The following is a 7,396-nucleotide window of genomic DNA, read 5'->3' on the forward strand; positions in this document are numbered from 1 at the left end:
AAAATACAAATAAAATATCTTCACAAAGATGTAGGACTTCTTAAACATCTGAATGAAAACAGAAATAAGAATTATTTCCTCAGTGGACAGTAAATGCAGTCTAATCCTGCCATGCTTCTTTTTACTGCATAATCAATAAAGCCAACTAGGAAAAAAACCTGTGACAGTTAGGGCAATTGTTTCTTGTGCAGCAAAGTTTGACATCATCTGATGGGAGGTTAATTAATAGTTAACTTGGACAGCACAATTACCTAGCGAAACCACATTGTTAAACCTCTGGCTGTAACTAACTTGTAACTTGAGAAGAATTTGCTCACATCTGGCTCTGGCCCATGTCGGAGACTGGGGACTTTAATGGCTACTGAATCCTGCAGGTATTTAGATAAGTGTTCTGGGTTGCTGCCTCATGAAAACAGACCCTTGTTTGCTCCTTGCATGCAGTCGTTGGGAGTATCACCTGTATTTGTTCTGCTCTGGAGATAACGGTAATCACCGGCTGGCGTGGAAGTATCTGGACAGCAGCGTCCCGCTGTGCTCCAGTCCAACACACACGGGTGCCAATGCAGTCACGTGACGTACAACCAGCAAGGAGAGCATGAATTTCTCCTGGCTGATATCTAAGCATCAGTTACATAAACACAGGATTAACTCAAAGGAAGAGCAAATCACTCTGTCCTGAGCTCTACAGGAGATGATGGTCAGGTCAGAACATGAACTGCCTTTTCCCACTTGGGACTCTCCTAATTAATTGATATGGTGCCTCATGGGTATATGATTTGGAAGAAATGTTCTCAGCCCAAGCATACATTCCCTGGGCTTCTCAGTAATGTTACACCTGTGACCATTGCCCTGAAGTTCAAGGACCGGTGCACAGAGTGCTTGCTGGGTGAGCTGCTGTGGTTGTATGTTCATCACGCAGGGTTTGTGACCCACGTCTCTTGCTCTTTCGAGTATCAGTTGAAGTTTGCACAACCTGTAACAGAAAAGAGGCTGCTTTGCTTCTGAAAACTAGCTAATAAGTTACTCCTCATAACTTCAACAGTTAAAGTCCACTTCTAAGACCCAGGCAGTTAGTGGACCTACAAAAAAGGACTAATACTCTCCATTTGTGTCTATACTACTAAGTTAAGCAGTGCCTGGAAAAAGTCCTGGAGTCCTGGAAAGAAGGATCATCCCTACAGTTAAGCTGCTGGAGTGTCCCGATTACGGCACAGTTTGGGCCTGTGCCAGCTAGATCGTGCCCCAGCAGTTCCCAGGCACGGTCTGGGAGCTGGAGGGTGTCCAGGAGCGGGTGGTCTACACACAGCCACCCTGCTCTGAGCGCCGAGGTCCTCTGCCCGCCCAGGCACCGGCTGCTAGGCCTCATGGGGGTCTGACCCAAGCACATTTCGTGTACTAACACACACGCAGCCTCAACTCCCAGAAGAAAAAGCTGGCTTAAAGCTGTCAGAAGATATAAAAAAGAGCATATCTGCTTAGTACTTGATGATGGGGGAAAAAAAAAGTTAAACCAAACACTTTCCAAAGCTAAAAAGAGGACTTCACTGAGGACAGAAATGTCTCTTCATTGAAATGCTACTGGAGGAGTTTTATACAGGAAAATGTAAAATTATTTTTATCTTGATTTCAAAAGGAATTTTATTTCCTGAGGTTTTTTTTTTTCATTTTCAGATTAAAGTGTATTTTTTCTCTCAGTTTCTCCATTTCTCTCTGCTCTGCCTTTCTCCACTGGAAAAAAGAAGCAAGGAACTGGAGTGAAAAGAAGGGGAGCTCTTTGGGGTTCTGCTGTCATTTATGTTTCTTCTGTTCAGAAGACAGTAAGGAAGAATAAAACATTTCTCCTGCCAAAGAAGAAACAGCCACAAAATCTACCTCGCTGCTCAAAAGAAGATGGGAAATGAGAAAGAGAATCACTGGGAAAAAAATATAATAGACAGAGGGCCTGGGCAGAGAGAGGTAAGGCATTGGAAGCAAGGTTGCATGTAACGGTTGACTGGAGATGAAATCCATCTGGAGCTGACCAGCTGCTTTGAGTGTTTGCTCAAGCTGTACCAACATTACTCGAACAATGAGTCTTCTGCTGGTCCAGGTCCAACCTCAATTCTTTAGCTCAGTCTGCACGCTCTGGACGTCTGCATCTTTAACAAAAAATAATCATCAAGGTGAAAAGAAGGGTTTAATTGGGCATATGGCACCCTCAAATGGGAAGGACGGAGACAGAGCCCTCTTTCTGTAGCAAGGAATTTTGTTTAATTTCCTACTTGGGGAAAAGAGACAAGCACTGTATAGCATAAACAAAGGGGAAATAGTGTGATATTGGTCAATAAAACAGTGAGAGAAGAAAATCCAGAAAGCCAAGAAAGGATGGACACTAGTGATTAATATTAATCAAATAAATTAAGATCCATTGAATCAGCAAAATCACATGTTTGAGATTTATTTCATTTGCAGACTAAATTCTGGCATGATCAGGAGTGATTCAGTCTATATACAGACACTTTTCTAGGGAAATCAGAAGTACTAAACACACTCTAGGACCAGATCCTGTCTATTTGCATTTCTTACGGGAAAAGATGCAATGTAATATGTCAGTGGAAGAATTTGGTCCACTGATAGAACTCCAGCTCACATTTATCCTGATCGTGCACTGATTTCATTTGATATTGCACTAATTTGACAAATTCAAGGGTAATTCACTTTGGGGGGGGGGGAGCGGGCGTCTGCAAGAAAAGGTAATGTAAAGATAACTGTAAAGTTCCCCAGTGCTACACAAAGCCTAAAATAGAGTCCATTTCTCCCATTTCTACTTTTCAAGTCCGTCTCTGTATTTAGCACAGCAGTATTGCCATGCAAACGCTTGCACAGTGGCATTAAGAGCCATTGGCCTGAAAAAAAGCCATGGAGACAGTGCAAATCTGAGACATTGCTAAGCATTTTGCCATTTGTGGTTGGTCGTGCTTACATGATGATTACCCATGCTCTGTTCCAGTTATTCAACTGGATCACCAACTGAGACTGAAACCCTGGTCACTATGTGGTCTGGGTCCTGAGAGAATAGAGGATTTCATACTACATTGCATTTTGTAAACAACAATTTGACGCATACAAAAACCCCATAAATATTATTTATCTCGATGTAGATTTCAAAATGACAAAGAGCCAGGGCTAATTAAGGTTCAATAACAGATTCAATAATTTGAAGCCCTTTTTTTCTGCTTTATTATAGAGAAGAAAAGCAATGGCCATTATATCCTAATTTGTAAGCACTTTATTTGATGGTTGAGACTGGAAAGTATGTTAGTGTTGTTTGTCCTGTCAAAGGCTTTGGAATGGTCTGAAGTCTACAGAGCTACATCTGTTGCTGTTTATGGTGGGGGTTTTTTGCCCTATTTCTGACACAGTTTATAAAATGAAGAAAAATCTTAAACACTGCAATTAGAATTTAATATAGGGACTTTTTCCTCCTAACAAAAATTAACTGAGCCTTTCTTTGAACTTCCAAAAAGAATATGTATCTTGTAACACACAAAACCAAAATGTTCAGTTTTCCGTCTTGCTTGTGGATGCAAATTCTTGTGGATACTCAAGTTTAGAAGTGGACTAACAGCAGGAGAGCTAAGGTCGCTGACCGCATTTCTGTCCTTTGCACGCTCTTACACCACGAAGGTGCCTGAACATCTTCACAGAAGCACCAAACCACGCGGTCCATCGCTGTAGTGAGCTGCTTCCCCCATCCATCCCTTGCAGGACAGAACCCAAACCTGACACCCGGCTTTGTTCTGTTGCAGTTTTAAGCATAGAGCTAGAAAACCAGTCTGCCCCTCACCCCACAGTTGACAGCAATCCACGATTATTAACATGGTTTTACTCTCACAACACCTTAGCGAGGAAGGAAAATTTCATACCTGTTGTACTGGAAACTGAGCCAAGGATTGAAACCAGGTTTGCTGAATACCCTCTTAATACCCTGTCCTGTCTGCTATTTGTCAGCTTTGACGGCATACCCGCTGCTGTGCTAAAGCCCAGCCTAAAGAAAAGCCCTCTCTTTCCATCTTCCTCCCCTGCAGGACAGACACAAAAAAGGGCAATCCACCATCTGTGCTTTTGAGTTCTCCACAGGTCTGGCAGAAGGAGTGGGATTTTAGCATGCAGTTAAATAAGACATAGTTGTCTTGCAAAAAAAAAGTGTTGGAAATTACTCCATTCCTAAGGGACAACCTAGAAAGAGGCAGAGACAGATCACAAAGCAGGTAATGAAGAGACTGTGAAGACTGGCACCAGGGATGGGTGGAGAAGAGCTTTACAGCCATATTTAAAGAAAGCATAGCCTTGGAATAAAAGTGATAGTGTAACAGTCAGAGCCGTAGGCAGGGGATATATATTAAACAATTATATGGAAACAGCATGTGAAGGGACTCAGGAATAAAGAAAACAGAAGCAGAGGCGCATCCCAACCCTTAGCCTCCTTCCAGGTGGAAAAGCTGGGCTATATAGGAAGGACAGCGTCAGCTTGGGGAAGTGAGATACAAATTATGAAGAGATGTCTCAGTGTCTCTGCCTCAACTTTCTAAGAAGATTTTGGGCAAAAATTCCTTTGTGATATTCCAGCTGCATTGACAACCATGGAGCTGTGCTTTCATCCCATCTTTGTGACACTCCTCTTCTAAAATAATAAATAGGAAGCACACATAGAAAACTAATGTTTTCAAAGGAATTATTTAGCTGAAATACCGAAATTCTGGTAGTTGCCATTGTGAAATGTCGACCAGCACTGGTAAGTATTTTGATTTTCACATTACTAGCAGCTGAAGATATGTGAGGGAAACCCAGCCCAACGCTCTAACAAACCACTTGAGCTGTCTGCAACAACATTTTGTATGAGTTATTAAACTAATGGGCAATTTAGTTATTGCAATATGAGAAGTGAGTGCAATTCAACTTCCTTTTAATTTTGCTTTTGCTCATTTTAATTAATTTTTATAATTATTACAGTAGTAATGTTGCTTAGCACTCACATTGATCACAGTTAAAAAAAAAAACATTTCCCTGTTTTCCAGTTTCTCAGCCTTTCCTTGGCCCTTTCACCATACCAGTGACTTAAAAAAAGCCATAAATCTACTGCAAGAGACACTACAAGCCATCCATCTTCTTGTGCCACATTCCATATTCCATTAGGAATATTTGTAGGATAAAGGAGGCAGGTGGGACGTGTCACAACAGCTAAGTACAACTTACGACAACCTAGGCTGCCTTTAGGAAATTACAGAGTCCAGGAAAAGCAATGGGTGGCATGAAGCCATCTTTACCTCATCTCCTCACCTAGCCCTGTATTAGTTTGGGTGAAACCACAGCATCCACTAGCCGCACTGAAAACTCCTAAATTACACTTTTAACAGACTCAGAAATGATCTGCAGTGTAAAGAGTTTCCTCTTGAAGAGCTGCTGGGCACAGCTCAAACAGCCCAGGAAACACATGAAATACACCTATTTCTTGCTGAAATCAGCACCCCTGATATGCTTTTAGGAACCATACCACTTTTTGAACAGCATTCCTTGAAAACAGTCATTTGTTTTTAGATAGTCTTCCAGTCTTAAATTTGCCCAAATATACCCAAAACCTAACAAATTGCTAGACATCAAGGGCAGAATATCACCGCAGTTTATTAGAGAAGGTGATGAGTGTTAGATAACAACAAATCCATTAAATATTTTGGTCTTCAATGTAATGAATACTTCAAAAAAGTTAAATCACGACACAGCCACATGAAAGTTAACAAAGTCACCATAGAAAGCGGCATATGCTAACACAGTAGGAACAACAGGATATACATTTAACACGCTTTATTAGTAAAATCAAAAAACTATTGAAATTCCAGCATGTTAGCATACTCACAAACTCAGTGACTTTGCAAGAATCAAATGTCATATTAAAAACTCAGTTCTTGCAGAAACAGCTCCGTCTTTAACTGTTTGCTTTCTTTTTAGCTTTTAAAACACTCTCATCCGCATATTCATTGTCACAACTTTGAAATCCCTTTTGCTAATGAGTAATTCCACATTTGCTTCATTTCTACATCACCGTGTCATCTTAGCCACAGACTGGCCAAGCCTTCCTTTTTTAAAGATCTCATAAAAAATGGACTAACCAGGAGACTTGCGACTCAAACATCTCATCCACTTTGCAGCAGTTCAAAATAATAAATTTGTGTGATACAAAATTAATGCACCTAATTGTTCCTTTACAAGGAATCATGGACCTCTCTTTCAAAATTTATCATTAAACGTTTGCCTCCACAATGGGATGCTAACTTCTGTTATTCCAAATATACCTATGTCTGTTACAGAAACGAACAAATATTTTTGACAGGCATCTCAAAATCATGTTCCTAGTTTAACAAATCAGTGCTAGATGTTGTAATGTAACAGATACTGTCCCATAATCCTCAAAGGTCATGGCCTCATTGTGATTTAGAGCCTTTGAGTGAGACTGGATATAATTTTTAGGAAACATGCAGATATGCTTTGTTTCAGTTCTATGGAAAAACTCTCCAATCTGTATGTGCAGGTACTGCGATGGCTGTGACAGCCTGTTCTGGACCCATGGATCTGAGCCTTTCTCTCTTGCCCATCCCTTCTGGTGCCTAAGCATGTTCATGATACTTGCGGCTCCACATTAGAATAACAATCACAATTAAGTCTCATGTTTCAAGCTTCACCTGTACTTACCAGGTGCTTTTGTATGCTTGGGATCAACAGCTTTGAGGTCTGGAAAGGATATTCCCCTGGGCAGGCTGGGAGAAGTCTGCCGTCTCTGCTACTCATGGGGCAATGCACCAACATGTATCACCTTGAGCTGTACAATCACAGAGGCACAAGAGGCTTCCTGTTCTCAACCAACAGCACTCACTTTTTGACATGAGGAATATTCCTCCCTGCCCTGGGAACTGAGTAAAATGTGATGGTGATGAGCAGGAGATCACTTGTAATCTCTACAAAATCTGTGAAAAGTGACTTGGCTCCAGAATCCGAGCGCGTTTACTCACTCTTTGGAGAGTTTGGTTACTGCCCTCTTAGTCACCAATAGCTAATACAATTAACAGGGTAAATGAATGTGACAACTGGCTCCTCCTGCACTTGCTCGTAGATGACGCCACTTGGAAAGGATCAGTTACACGAATTACCAAAGGGACAGTTGGATCAGGAAATTTGGGTTGCTTTGTAAAACGTATGAGACTGTATGCTGGGGAAGCTAGAGGCTGTTACGTATCTTCCTTGATTTAAACTTGTGCTGGTTTTGGCTGGGGTAGAGTTAATTTTCTTCATAGTAGCTAGTATGGGGCTATGGTTTGGATTTGTGCTGGAAACAGTGTTGATAACGCAGAGGTGTTTTCGTTCC

The sequence above is a fragment of the Pygoscelis adeliae genome, unplaced genomic scaffold, assembly GCF_000699105.1.
Source record: "Pygoscelis adeliae isolate BGI_AS28 unplaced genomic scaffold, ASM69910v1 Scaffold32, whole genome shotgun sequence".
Taxonomy (NCBI): domain Eukaryota; kingdom Metazoa; phylum Chordata; class Aves; order Sphenisciformes; family Spheniscidae; genus Pygoscelis; species Pygoscelis adeliae.